Consider the following 15,827-nt stretch of genomic DNA (forward strand, 5'->3'; position numbering starts at 1 on the left):
CCTGATCAGGGAGCGTAGATGTGGGTATTTGCCAAGAAAAATGACAGGCAGCTGCTTCCAGGAACAGGGCAAGGTGTGCGTGCTGAGGCCTGGCAAACTGGATAGGGGTTAAGAGGTTGCATGCAGTCACCCTGTGCATAGTAGCCAAGCAAACTAACCTGCTGCCCACTATGTGCAAACAGGCTACACAGTGCACTGAACATGCTTTTGGCTGTTTAAACATTGCACTGCACTAAGCCCCCGACACCCTTGTCCTGACTGAGGTGGTGACAGCTGGGCAGTACTAGATGTTACCACTGTACAGTGCTTTACAGCACTAATGTAGCTATTTGGCTTTCCACTGCTTTGAGGCAGTTTCTTTGATAGACTAGATCACTTTCTATCAATTAATTATTATTATAGTTTTGAACTGTTTTGGCTTCAGCATTTGCCAGACAAGTTGGGGCTTTGTTATTCTGATCTCATTCCAGGAGCGAGTTAAAGACAAAGTGATGGTGGGATTTGAGTTTGAGGCCACACCGATGTTCTCAGCTGACATCTCTGACAGGGTAGGTGGTCCCCTCGGAAGAGGTCACTGGCCAACCTGGTTTTAGACTGCCCAAGCAGGGCTATCACCTGACTTCAATTTCTGACCTTGCTGTTGTCCATTCCTAATTCAGTCAACTGTAAAAAAAAAAAAAAAAAAAAATCTGTACAGTGGAAAGTCTCTCTCACATTTACTTACCTCAAGCTTGAATCTGAAATGGCATTTAGGAAACAACTCTTGGGACTCTCCTTGAGACATTAAATATCAATAGAGGCTGCCCCGTTCCCTGACGTGGCAAGCTCCTTCTGCAGTTCCTCACACACTATTCATTTGTTAATACATTTTGTGTCACCTCCCCAATACAGCTCCCTGGGGCACTCCAATATTTACCTTTCAGCACTAGGACAACTGCCCCTTTACGTTAGACTCCAGTTCCTGTCTTTTAACCAAATTACAGGACAGTAGGACACTGCTGCCTATCCCATGCTTTGTAATTTGGTAAGTCTCTCATGTAAGACTTTCTTAAATTCCTTCTCAAAATCCAGATACACCATATCCACCACCTCATTCTTTCTTGTGCACATGCTTTGCTTAGTTACACCTTCAAAGAATTCTAATCAGAAGGTAAGGTGGGACTTCCCTTTGCTAAGTTTGTGTGGCCCTCTTGATTTTTTTTTAAACCATTTATTTTGAGTTCAAGATACAAAGGGGGACATACAACAAAGTAAGTGAAATACATGCACCGAGGTGAAAGTACATCAGAACAGGTCCCATCCGAGAAACAGTATTACCAGTTAATCAGATTCTCGCCAGGTCCAGTATCAACCCCACACCATAGCATAGTCATGAGATTTGCCTTTCAAAGCAAAGTTAATCCGCCCCATTACAGCAAGCTCAGAAACCAGATGGTATAAAAAAAAAAACATCTGGGGGAGGGAGAGGACATCGTCTAGAAAAATGCAATAGTCAAGTATCCCACATGAAAAAAATGAGACCTCAGTCTTTTGCTGTGCCAGGAGAGGTCTTAGTTGATCCATCTGCCAATAACTAATTGGGGGGAGATACTACTGCTGTACAGCCTACCATAGCTTCAACTATTTTATGCACCTCTGTCCAAAAATGCTGCACCTCTTCCCACCACACGTGTATAGAGGTCTCCAACCCCCTTCCCCCAACACAGAGAACTTGAGCTACTGAACATGGAGAAATAAAGAAGATATATGTAAGCACGGTGTAATAATTTATACATAAACTCATGCTTTTTATTACAAATGGAAAACCCAGAAATTGATCCCCAAATTTCTTGCAAGTCAAAGTCATCTAAGGTAAGATAACGCTCAGGTCTCTGTTCCAAAGTTCTACCAACTCCGCAATGGTAGTCCAATCATCATTCCCACAACTCAAAATACGATATAACTTGGTTATTTTGGAAACTGCTTGAGGCTGTGCAAGCTTTCTTTCTAGGTTATTTCTGGAGTACAGTGCGGAACATGTATAAGGGTTTTTGAAAATATCCCTTCTCAATTTTTTAATACAAGGAATGCGTGTACCAGGGACACCGAATTCTATTTGCAGAGCTGTAAATGTCTTGAATGTCTTGCCCTTCCATATCTGTCCAAGAAAATTCAAGCCCAGTCCATTCCATACAAAACACATCTATGGAGTAAATGGTCTGAGATAGTTCAGGGTTAGCAGCTAGCGAAGAGAGTGGGGGCGCCACAGGAGAGATTTTCCTCTATTACTTTCGCAATAGTCGCCACATTTTCAGAGTGTGCGACAACGGCGGGGCAGTGAGAGAGGTGAATACAGCAGCAAGGCTGCCAAATCATGACCAGCAGCCTGAACTGCTTCTAAAGTCCTAGCATCCTCCAGTCATATCCCCCCCTTCAAACAAACCAGCCATGCAGCTCAAGGCCTTCACAGGCTCTGAGAAGCTGCAGTGTGGAGTATTTTATATGTGGTACCTTTTTATCCCAAAGAAAGGAAGAGACAGCACTCTAATTGTGAAAATTACATGACGGGGACAGCACAAGCGAGATGTTGGAACATGTATAAGAGTTTGGAAGAATCTTCATTTTGACCAAGTTCACTTGCCCAAAAAGAGATAATGGCAAAGAGATCTATTAAGATCTGTTATGACTTTTGCCAAAAGTTTGGTGTACTTAACCCTATAAAGATCTAAAAGAGCAGGAGGAACAAATATCCCAAGATATTTAATTCCAGTTCTGATCACAGATAATTTGACTAAGCACTGTGGAAGCAAACAAGCAGGTTCCATGAGCAATAATATCTGGGATTTAAGATAATTCACTTTATATCCTGAATAAAAACTATAATTTTGCATTGTGGTAATCAAAGTGGTCCCAGATTTTTCTGGCTCTGTTTATGGCAAGTTTATGATATATCCTAGAACTGAAAATCCCTAATCTCCTGGGATTCACAAACCATAATAGGCAGAGGTTCCAAGGTCAGATTAAATAAGAGAGGACATCCCTGTCTCATCCCTTGACTTATAGAAAAGGGAAAAGATAATGTTCCTTTAGTCAAGATCTAGGCCTTGGGGTTTTTCTATAAGGCTCTCACCCAAGCAAGAAATTCTGGAGGATTAATTCAAACTTCCTAAGGACTGTAGAAAGAAAAGCCTAGGATATGTGACTTGAATGTTTTCTCAGTATTTAATGATTTGATCAAACCAGGGGTTTTCTTCTGCTTAGATGAAGAATATTAAACAACAATGGGATTTGGGATATATGTGACTGATGGGTTAAAATTATTAAAATATTGGCAGTGTACCTAATGTTTCTGTCTGATTTCGATGTTGCCAAATAAAAAATGTTTAACCTAAACAATCTCCTGGTATTATTAATGGGGGAATCTTCCTTTTATTAACCCTGTCTGGTCTGGAGCAACCAAAAGGATGAGAAGAGTCTCCAGACAAAGCTGAAGCACCTTCGCCAGGAGCTTGACATGAGTATTGATAAAGGAGATGGGCCTTTTTGAAGAGCAATCAATGGGATCCCTATCCTTTATAGGTATCAAGCATTCATTAACAACCCAGAAGTATCAGGTATTGTAAATTATTAGTTTACACAATAAAGGCACATATTCCTCCTCACAATGTTTATAATATTCAAGTTGGTAGCCATCAGGGCCAGAGCCCTTCTGGGGAGGCAATGCACTTACATTTTTCTGGAAGTTTCAAATTCTGTTATCGGGACCAGCAATTGCTCCTGCCATTTAGGAGGGACTTTTGGAAGAGGAATACTCTGCAGAAATATCTTCCTCAGAAGGCACATCATAGGACCTATATAACTCAAGTATGATTGAAATGTCACATTGATATTATCAGGGGTAACCAGAGCTTGGACTGCCTCATCCTTAACACTTCCTAACAGCCCAAGCCAAAAGCTTTATTTTCTTGCTCATAGTACTTCTGCTTAATAAATTGGAACAATTTCTTGATCCGCCTCAACTGTAATAATTGTAATTCATCTCTGGCCATATTTAGCTTACAATAAGTTTTCTCAGAGCAATCTTTTTTGTGTTGTTTTCAAGGTGACAAATATCATGGAGCAGTTCTTCCTGTCTACAAATCTTTGCCTATTGGACTTGCATAAGCTATTATTTTATCTCTCAAGACTACTTTTAAAGTTTCCATCGTAGGGTACGATTTTAGTCATTTGAAGGATAAAGGTGAACAAAATCTGCAATGGCACCTTGAATCATCTCTCCAAAATCATCGTTCTTCAAAAAGGAAAGCTTGAGACACCATTGACTACCATTAGATCTAGAATCAAACAATTCCAACAAGGAAACTTGGGTGAAGATCCACGAAGTAGCATGGTAAAATATCACATCTCTAACCCTAGCCACCACCGGTCCAGTACAGAGAAAATAGTCTTTACAGCTGTATGTCTTATGTCAGGAGGAATAATAAATATAGTCTCAACTACTAGGATTTCAAGCCTGCCAAATAAACTGTACTGCAGCATGCAGCTCATGTATCCCATCCCTGCACATCGAGGGTCCAGTTCTGTCAATACTACCATGCAAGCACAACTTCCAATCACCCTCTATGACAAATAAAAAAGGAACTTGTATAGAAAGTTGCTAATAAATAAAAATAAAGTGATGATAAGAGTCAGTCTGATGATTATTTGCCAGCGTCATTGCCTTCCCATTGAGAACACCTAATATTATGAATATGTCCTATGGATCCAAATAGCATTTCATAATCCTGAAAAGTAGAGGCTTTGTGGATTAGTATACATACTCCCCTGCTTCTAGAATGCACCCACCCACCCCATGCCTAGTTTTGCAAGTTCTTCTTTCGTTAAATGTGTCTCCTGTAGAAAAGCCACATGGGCATTATGAGCCTTGTAAAAACTGTAGAATCCTAGTTCACTTCACTAGCTCAAGAAACACCTCTTACATTTAGAGAGAGAATATTCAGACTCTGTCCCACCATACATGTACACCAGACAGCAATGTACAGCCAGGGTAGGTATCCAGACCAATGGGTCCCCTTTCAGTAGTAATAGCAAAAGCACCATCAGCCACCCTTGCGCACTAGAGTAAATGACATCCTCTTTCAATTATGCATGTTGAGTTTTTGTAAGAAAATAAAAGATACAAGAAATACCCTTATAAACCAACCCACATTCACCCTCCCTACATATCATTCTCACCATCCACCTCCCCCCAGAAACCCCAAGAACAAACAGAGTAAATCTAACCCAAACCTAACCATATCCCCCTTCCCCCACCAAATCCCAAATAAACTGGCGAGAAGTATAATGGGGATTATTAGTTTACTTTTGTATCAGTCTGTACAACTGCATCAATTATATTTGTTTATAAATTGCAATAAGACCGTGTTGTGATCGACCAAGATTTCTGGATTGGTGGAATACAAATAATTTTTAAATAAATAGGCAAACCTAGCCCATAACACCCTACTAAATCCCCAAAGCCTTTCTGCAGCACAGAGCAAAGAAAAAGCAAATTGGCTCAGTGCAAGCATCCAGCAAACATAGGAACCAGTCACCTCTAAAGAACTGCCTCCTGGTCAACAGTCTCTCAGAGCGCAAGCGATTCTGAGGGTCATAGTTCTAAGAACAAGGTATAATAGATAAGAGAGAAGTCCAGAAACAAGTCCGTCAAAAAAATAAACAGCAACATAAAAAGCTCCAAAATCTCACCCTCAGGGAAAAAGCTTAGAGTCTAGTGCAAAGGTTCCTAAACCTGTCCTGGGGGAACCCCAGCCAGTCGGGTTTTCAAAATATCCACAATGAATATGCATGAGATAAAATGGGCAAGCAAATTTATCTCATGCATATTCATTGTGGATATCCTGGGGGTCCTCCAGGACAGGTTTGGGAACCACCAGTCTAGTGTTGCATGTACCTCATCAAAGGTAAACCATAACCGAGGAAAGGCTAGCGCCATTTTACTGGTCATGACAGAGTCCTCGCAGCCATCTTGTAAATGTGGCATGAATTTGGGTAAAAGGAAAGCAAAGAAAAAAAAAAGAAGGGGGCACTGTAGGTTGCTAATAGACCGGATGGGGCTCAACTGGTAGTCCTTAAGGTTACAGTACTCACCATTTTCATCATCATCGGCGTGTCACCATTCAAGGGCTCATTGTCCGCTGCAAACCTGCTAGCAGCTTCCAGCTCCTCAAAAATCAAAGGTCTGCCTGCATTTAGGATTTTTAAGCAGACTGGAAACAATGCATAACAAAAGCTGCCGTTTTGCCTCACCAAAGCTCTGCCTTTTCCTTTGGACCACTGAAGAAAAGTCCTGGAAAATAAAGATGTGTCGCGATGCTAATCGTAGGTCACCTCACCATCTGGCAGCCTCCATAACAAGACGTTTATCAGGGAAATTAAGTCATTGGATTATGGTTGCTCTCTGTCTCCCATTAGGGCCAGGTGGCGGGGCAAACGCTCAGTGAGCAGGAGCCACCTTCAGATAGGCCCCTTTTTGGTTCAAGTCGTAGGAGCTCCAGCAGCCATTTTGATATAAAGGACGCCATATCCCGGCCCTCAGCGTCTCCGGTAAGCCAACGAGCCTAATGTGGCTTCCTAAATGCTCCTGCCTATCATTTAAAGCTTTGCACTTCCTTTCCAGCAAATCCAATTTTCCTTCCTGTTAGCAGACTGGACCTGCCTTTTGCTCCCTCACTGATGAAATGAATTGGGCCACCTTATCCACAACAATGCTCAGCTTTCTGTGGCTATTTCTGGAGAGTTTGTCAGCAAAGTGGCTCAGAACTTGCAGGGTAGAATCAGGAGTGTCCAGAGGAGCCTTGGAAGTATTCGTTTCTTTTCCTCCTGAAGAGAGATCTCCACCCGGGCCTTCCTCAGCAACATCAGCTGCTGCCGATCATCAAAACGTCTTTGTTTTTCCGCATGATCTGCCCACATTTTAGGGTTAGAGGGTTTGGCATGTCTCTGCAAAGATTAGATCAGTCAAAATTAAGAAAATAGCAATACTGTCAGGTACTAAGCAGGAGCCCCAGTTTCCCACTGGGAACCTGACCCCCCTGCCATTTTCTCTTCTTGATGGGTTTGTAAAACTGAAGTCATCAGGACCTTCAGCAAGCTCCGGTTTTGCTTTTCTTTTTTTTTTTGGCCAGCAAGTTTCTTTCCCCTTCGGGTTCCAACAGAACTGGTCCCCTATTGAGGGCTACAGCACCATAAGCCTTCAATTCACAATTACCTGGAGATTTTCCTCACAGTTTTATAACATCGCCTTCCTCATCTAGTGACAGTCCTTGGCCAGGGAGTACAGATCATGGCTCCTTCTAAAAACCTGCCAGCCCTGCACTCTTTTGGTAAACCCTTACGTAAAGTGCCTCACTCTGTTCAACGTCCTTACAAAGGCCATGACTCCATAACCAAATGCAGCGGTCAAGGCAGGGTACGGCCAGTGCCCTGCCTTACATCCATACTGGTGCCTCCTCTCCCCTCGCTAGGCACTCAGTCAGCGATCTGTGCAGCTGTAGTACGCTGACTAGTAAGGAATGATCTGCTATTATGGGATGGAAGAGGGCACAATGGGCCTGAATCACCCAGAGTGAGAGTGGGAGAAATAAAAAGTCATAGTGAACCATTATACAGCATTGGGGTTATCCCATGTCCCTGCTGAAAGGGGCCTGGACTCCTTCATCAAAATCAGTCCAGGTGTAGCACTGCCCCTCCAGGTGTAGCACTGCTCCACCGGCAAGGCAGGAAAATGTACAGAACAAGGAAGACCTTTTCATGCGGGAGGGAAGAAAAGGTTGCAGGCCCTTTAAAAACAGCTCTACCAATGCCCTGAAAACATCCACACCTGTAAATTCCAGGTTTTCAAAAGCACAGAAGGTCATAAAAGGGAGTAGTAAGTGCCTCAGCCACCAGCAAGGGCATCGCATGCAGGAAGCGACCAGCCCACAGGCGTGGCACTCTGAGAAGAAAAGGGGCAAGGAACAGAAAAAGGCTCTTCTGATTTCACTTGGATGGATGAGTTGTGTGTCTGCAATTTGCCTTTTGTGCATTTCTTTAGTTTTTAGATTTTTCTTTTGAGCAAGTAAAAAAATCTAAAGAACATTTTGCAAACCCTCCCCCAAACCCAATCTCCTCCTCTGGGCTGATAAACTCCCCCCCCCTCCAATCCTGATTTCAGGCTGTCCTCCTAGTCCAACCTGTTCTTCTATTTTCCATTGCTCTGTTGTCAGAGCAGGGAGCAATCCTTCTCTTTCTATTCAGACCCAACATGACCCATTAGCAGGAGGACTGTGGTTTGTGTGTCTGGTGGGTTAGTTTAGGGGGTTTTCCTCATTTTGTTTTCCAGTTGTAGTATGTGTTAAATAGTTTTTGCATGCACTAAAACAGAAAAAGAAAACAACTTTATGTTTGGTTTTAAAATGTCACAGAAATGAAACTAGTTTTGTTGCGTTATGTGTATTGCTTTAAAATGAAAGCACAGCCCTAGTGACCACCACACGCGTGATAAGTGGAGCACGCTGGGGAGGATGAGGCCAACATGACCAGTGAAGGGGGGGGGAGGAGCCGACATGACAGTGGGGTGGGGAGGGGATGCTGTGGAGGATGTGGCCCCCCAACACTGACATGACTAGTGGGAGATGTGGCCCTAGCACTAGTGTGACCAGTGGAGGTCCCTGGAGAGGATGTGGCCCCCAACAATATCATATCAAGTGGAGGCTACTTCCATAGCCCCTCCCCCCCCCCCCCCCCCACCACTCAAGTACCTGCTACTGGCTCCTACCCCAGCTCAGAATGTGGTACCTGGACAATTGACTTTGCTGTTGCAGTGAAAATCTCTTTTCTGAAGGCGGTTTGCAAAAGCCAGCGAGGAGGAGGTGCTTATTTCTCTTTGCTTGCCAAGCAGTTCCTCGAAGTCAGTGAGCTTCACAGCTTCCTGGGCTGGTGGCAGTGAAAGCCTGTAAACTGTCTGCCATGTATTTCAGGAATGTGAAACGCTGGCAAGGGATGGGTTTGTGATTCAGCCAGGCTGAGGTGTTCTGACATGATTGCACTTAATTAAAAGAACAACTTAAAAATAAGCTAGAAACTTGGAATTTACTCCGTAATTAAGGTGTGCAGCAATGCATGCTCCACCCCACTCTCTTCACCCCTATTCTGCTCCAGAGTGTGTATCCCAGCACCTGCACCACCACCCTATGCCTGACATAACACTTGGTAATCTGGGAACACACCCTGTGTATAAACGCCGCTGTATCTGGGACAGTGCCATTCTTTTCACCTATAGCTCACCCAGTGTGTGCTGTATATGTTTAACTGTGTCCGTGGGTCTATATGGATACGTCTTTAGCTCTGCCTGTGTGGCTTGTCTATCAGTTCCCCATGGAGGAAGGGGATGTGTCCTACAGTAGAGGGCATGAAATACACAATTTTAACTACCACACACAAGGGACTTCAGGGGAAGGATGCAAAGTGGGGTGGGGAGGATTGTGTTTTGTAAGACAATCGTTAGAATACGAGACTGTGCATGAATATGTCTGTTTTTGTGCTTCCACATACTAGGTACTTTCTGCATATAATGCAACTAGCAGTGTACTGGTTCTAGATGTGGCACCCAAAGATTTTGCTTTCACTGCCCGGGTGAGGAATGTCATTTTGCTGCAGGGCTACACCTGCTTTGCAGAGACTTGAAAGCATGCACTATATTTCCCTGTGAGCACGTATGCGGCCCTGAGTGCACGTACACCTGGGTACTGGGTGGCACCAGGAAACCTGTGCCATCACTTTAATATATGCAAAGCAGTGGCATTATGAAGCAGAAGGTGCTAACTGAATTCTTCCACAGATGAGCTCCTGGCGCAGCAGCTCTCTCTTGTGGTCTTATTCCCATCATCTCATTTTTATTCTATTTCTTATATTTTTACTTTCCTCTAATTGATTTCTATAAGGCTATGGTACTGGTGAAGTTGATTTTATAATTAATCCCACATGAAAAAGACAAACACAAGCCTTTCATTGTCATGCTTTGGGTTGAAACCAAAATCTGCACTAGGGTAGACAGTCAGGAAGATGTGGAAACCATTAGGAGGGATCCAGTGAAGCTTGAGGAATGGGCAGCTAAGATTTAATGCCAAAGAATGCAGGATCATGTATTTGGGCTGCAAAAACCCAAGGGAGCGGTATAGTAAAGGAGGTGAATCATGAAATTCTTCTAAGCACAAAGGAAGAGCGGGATCCGAGGGTGACTATATCTGATAATCTTAAGATGGTCAAACAGGTGGATAAAGCAACAGCAAAAGCAGGAGAATGGTCGGCAGAAAAAGGGAGGTAATATTGCCCCTGGATAGGTCCCTGGTGAGACCTCACTGGGAATACCGAGTACAACTCTGGAGATCGCCCCTTCAAAAGGATATAAATAGGATGGAGTCGGTCCAGAGGGAGGCTACTAAAATGGTCAGTGGTCTTCATGGTCAACATATATACCCTAGAGGAGAGGCGAGATATGATTGAGACATTTAAATACCTCCAAGGTTTCCATGCAGGGGAGGCAGGCTTCTTGTAACAGAAAGGAGCCGCTAGAATGTGGGGATGAAGATGAAAAGTGACTCAGGAAGAATATTTCTTTACAGAGAGGGTAATGGATGCAAGGAACAGCCTCCCAGTGGAGGTGGAGGCAAGCACAAGATCTAAATTAAAAAAAGCATGGGACAAACATAAGACATGTCTGAAGGAGCGGTAGGGAATGTAGAACTGAGCAGTTGGTAAGGATGGGCAGGTTAGGGGGCTGTAGAGTCTGCCATCATGTTTCTGGGTTTGGGGTTATTTTTTAATTATTCATGGTTCCTTCCTCCACAAATTTATCCAAACCCTTTTTAAAACGTAAATTATACTACTAAACTTAACCACATTTTTTCATGTTAATTGTACATGGACTGAATAATACTTTCTTAAATTTGTTTGGTTATAATTGTACACTGCCTAGCAACTGTTTTAGGCAGTGTGTCAGATTTAGTAAATAAGTTAAATCTGCTATTTGTTTGTTTCCTGGAGAGTCTCCTAGTCTTAGTACTGTTTGATAATGCAAATAACCTTCCCCTACCACACCTCATTTTATAACCTTCCATTACATTATATACAATATATTTATAAATGATCTGGAAAGGAATACGACGAGTGAGGTTATCAAATTTGCGGACGATACAAAATTATTCAGAGTAGTTAAATTGCAAGCGGATTGTGATACATTACAGGAGGACCTTGCAAGACTGGAAGATTGGGCATCCAAATGGCAGATGAAATTTAATGTGGACAAATGCAAGGTGTTGCATATAGGGAAAAATAACCCTTGCTGTAGTTACACGATGTGAGGTTCCATATTAGGAGCTACCACCCAGGAAAAAGATCTAGGCATCATAGTGGATAATACTTTAAAATCGTCGGCTCAGTGTGCTGCAGCAGTCAAAAAAGCAAACAGAATGTTAGGAATCATTAGGAAGGGAATGGTGAATAAAACAGAAATTGTCATAATGCCTCTATATTGCTCCATGGTGAGACCGCACCTTGAATACTGTGTACAATTCTGGTCGTCGCATCTCAAAAAAGATATAGTTGCGATGGAGAAGGTACAGAGAAGGGCAACCAAAATGATAAAGGGGATGGAACAACTCCCCTATGAGGAAAGGCTGAAGAGGTTAGGGCTGTTCAGCTTGGAGAAGAGACTGCTGAGGGGGGATATGATAGAGGTCTTTAAGATCATGAGAGGTCTTGAACGAGTAGATATGAATCGGTTATTTACACTTTCAAATAATAGAAAAACAAGGGGTATTCCATGAAGTTAACAAGTAGCACATTTAAGACTAATCAGAGAAAATTCTTTTTCACTCAACGCACAATAAAGCTCTGGAATTTGTTGCCAGAGGATGTGGTGGTTAGTGTAGTTAGTGTAACTGGGTTTAAAAAAGGTTTGGATAAGTTCTTGGAGGAGAAGTCCATTAATGGCTATTAATCAATTTTACTTAGGGAATAGCCACTGCTATTAATTGCATCAGTAGCATGGGATCTTCTTAGTGTTTGGGTAATTGCCAGGTACCTGTGACTTGGTTTGGCCTCTGTTGGAAACAGGATGCTGGGCTTGATGGACCCTTGGTCTGACCCAGCATGGCAATTTCTTATGTTCTTATGTACATCCCCCTCTGTCGACTCTTCTCCAAGCTGAAGAGCCCTAACCTGTTTAGCCTTTCTTCAGAAGGAAGCTGATCCATCCCTTTATACTTTTTATACTTTTTCTAATTCTGCTACATCTTTTTTTGAGGTGCAGCCACCAGAACTGCACACAATAGTCAAAGTGTGTTTGCACCATGGACCGATAAAGAGACATCATATCCCTAGTTTTATTTTCTATTCCTTCCCAAATAATTTCTTTCTGTTTGATTTGTATTTGCCGCTGCACATTTCAATGAGTTGTCACAATCACCCCAAGGTCCTTTTCCTTGGTACTGATCAGTCCCAGCTTTGTGCACTTTCCCTATATGCATCACTTACTCTTGTCCACATTACATTTCATCTGCCACTTAGATTCCCAGTTCCACAATATCCTTCTGCAATTCCTCATAATCTGCGTATTTTTACTTTATTGAATAATTTTGTGTCATCTGCAAATTGATCACTTCCCTCATTGCTCCTTTTCTGCATAATTCATGACTATGTTAAATATTACTGTTCCCTAGCACACTCTATTCACTTCTTTCCATTGGGAATATGACAATTTAGACCAGGGGTGACCAACTCCAGTCCTTGAGAGCCACAAACAGGCCAGGATTTCAGGATATCCACAATGAATATGAATGAGAGAGATTTGCATGCACTGCCACATATAAATGAGAGAGTTGCATTCAATGATGGCAGTGCATGCACATAAGATTCTGATTTAGACCACCTCTCTGTTTTCTATCCCTGGCTTTTAACCCGTTACCAATCCACAACAGGATATTGCTTCTTAACCTATGATTGTTAGTAATTTCCTGGGGAGTGTATCATGTGGGACTGTATCAAATGCCTTCTGAAAATCTAGGTCCATTAGGTTTGAGGGCTTACCCTTAGTCACATTTATTTACACCTTCAAATAATTCTATTAAATGTCCCTTTGCTATAACCATGTTGGCTTTTTCCCATTAAGCCATTCCTAGCCATATGTCTAGTAATTCTGTTCATAATCCATAGTTTCTACCATTTTGCCTGGTACTGACATCAGACTTACTGGTCTGTAATTTCCTGGATCATCCCTGGAGCCCATTTTAAGAACTGGCATTACATTGGATTCCCTACTGTCTATGGGTAGAGTGGCAGATTTCAATATGTTACAGATTAAATTAGAGTGAACTATAATTTCAAATTTGAGTTCCTTCAGAACTGTGGCATTTCCTCTTTGTTAATTTATTTTAAAGTAATTTTTATTTAATAGACCATTTTTCTGATAATTAAATTCTATTAATTAATTAATTTTTTTTAAAAATTGTATATTCCACCGACCCATAAAGCTCAGAGGATTCCAATATAACACACACAGGCAAAAACATACAATCTATACAAATCAATCGGAACAAATACATTAAAAATACATTAAAAAATTTCTTAATCAAAAAATATTACAAAGAATTGAGGTTCGTACTGAATTACACTGTGTAACTGCTAACCAACCACCTAACTGACTGAATGCCAATGAAAACACATGGGTTTTTAATAGTTTCCTGACACGAAGCAAATTCTTCTCAGCTCTTATCACGTCAGGTAGCTTATTCCATAAAAAAAAAAAAAAAAGGGTGTGGCTGCACTGAATATTCTCTTCCAGTGTTGAGCAAGTTATAAAAACTTGGCAGGGGGTAACTGAAGCAAGTTTCCTGAGGAAGAGCGCAAAGAGTGGCTTGGTTGATATGACTGAATGCAGGAAGAAACACACGGTGAGGAAAGATTGTACAAACCTTTGAAAACCTAAAGCGTAATCCCATGAATTGTATAGGCCAAGTCATTGGAAGCCAATGAAGTTTTATAAGTAGGACGGTAATGTGTCCCAGTGAAGGAACATCAGTTATGAAGTGAGCAACAGAATTTTGAACTAGCTGTGAGAATTAACAGGCCGATGCAATACCGTGCGCTCAGGCTAGCGCACAGGTTAACCTGCAGTTGGACATGGATTTGGGACGCGCTTCCATAGCTCCTGATGCAATAAGGAGATCAGTGCGTTCTAAACGTGCGCCCAAACCAAGGCGTAGCTTATAGCGCTCATCACATATAAATGCCATGTTGATGAGGCTATTAGCTATTACCCCACGATGTAAAAAATAACTGTGCGCCTCAGGCGCACATTTTACCCTCAAAAATTAATGCCAGACTAGGGAGCTGGCCTTAAGTTTTGAGGAGTCCCAAAACGAACTCATAAGCAGAAAATACTGCTTTCCTGCGGCTCTTCTGACTTAATATCATGAAAGTAATGAAACAGCGAATGGTCTCCTGCAAGACGTGATTAGGAGTATTTTTCGGAGACAAATTTTTAACAATTCACTGTTATGCGGAATTCCGTTGAGAAGGAGACCAGCGTGCCGCTATACAGCTTTATGATACATATGCCCACAGCCTGAGTGCCAGCCAGCCGCGGTGCGTATAACAGCGAATTGTTAAAATTTGTCTCCGAAAAATACTCCTAATTACGTCTTGCAGGAGACCATTCACTTCGCTGTTTCATTACTTGAATTTTCCAAGAAATTTTATTGGCAAAAGATCATCTCTATATATACATAAGACATTTTCACACAGCCCCTGAGGCAGTCCCCAAGAGACGGGTGCGAAACACGGCCTGAGTCGGGCATTTTTACATTGGATATACGTGTCTCCTAATAAAGCATCTTAACGGACATTACCTGGCATCTATTGTTTATGGTACCAAAATTATTAGCCTGTCTGATCTCTGCTAGCATTTCGCAGTTTATTTCATCATGCTGGTCAGATGGACGATAGTTCCTGAATAATCAGCTGATTAATTCTTCCCATGCATATATTGCCCACAGTACTTTTGTTATAATGTAATATTTTGTTTGCATCTGCTACATGACCTGTTTTTGTGACTTGATTTATGTTTTTTATTTTTATGCAAAAAATTTGAACCCCACTGTTATACTCTTTGCCGTCTCATAGGGAATTTCTATCCATAGAGATTCCAGAGTGAAGTTTATTTCCTGTTGAATTTTTATCCTGCTTGACTCTATGCTTTCATTAACATAGTGCCACCTACCCCAATTTGATCCGCCCTGTCATTTTGATATATTTTGTACCCTGGAATCAGTGTCCCATTGGTTGTCCTCTTTCCATCATGTCTCCGAGATGCCTATGATGTCTATATCTTCCTTTGGAGAGTAAAAAATAACATTAGTGCATTTGCATACAGACAAGTAAATCTGTTTTTATCCCTAATCTTTACCTGCTTCTTGTTAGCAGTTGATTCAGGTAATTTTGAAGAATTCATTATCTGTCTGTTCTTCATCCAGATCCAACTGAGCTACCTCAGCTTTAACTACCTCCTCTCAATCAAGAAAAGTAAAGAATAATCAAGTTCTAATGTCAGCACAGCAACAGCAAAACAAGATGCCTTTCATCACAGGACTGAAGTAATACAAAATCCTGCATAAGAACACACTAGGCACCAAACCTACTCCAGAACAGTGCTAATGTCATAAGAACATGCCATACTGGGTCAGACCAAGGGTCTATCAATCCCAACATCCTGTTTCCAACAGTGGCCAATCCAGGCCATAAGAACCTGG

Source organism: Rhinatrema bivittatum, chromosome 11 (assembly GCF_901001135.1).
Source record: "Rhinatrema bivittatum chromosome 11, aRhiBiv1.1, whole genome shotgun sequence".
Lineage (NCBI taxonomy): Eukaryota > Metazoa > Chordata > Amphibia > Gymnophiona > Rhinatrematidae > Rhinatrema > Rhinatrema bivittatum.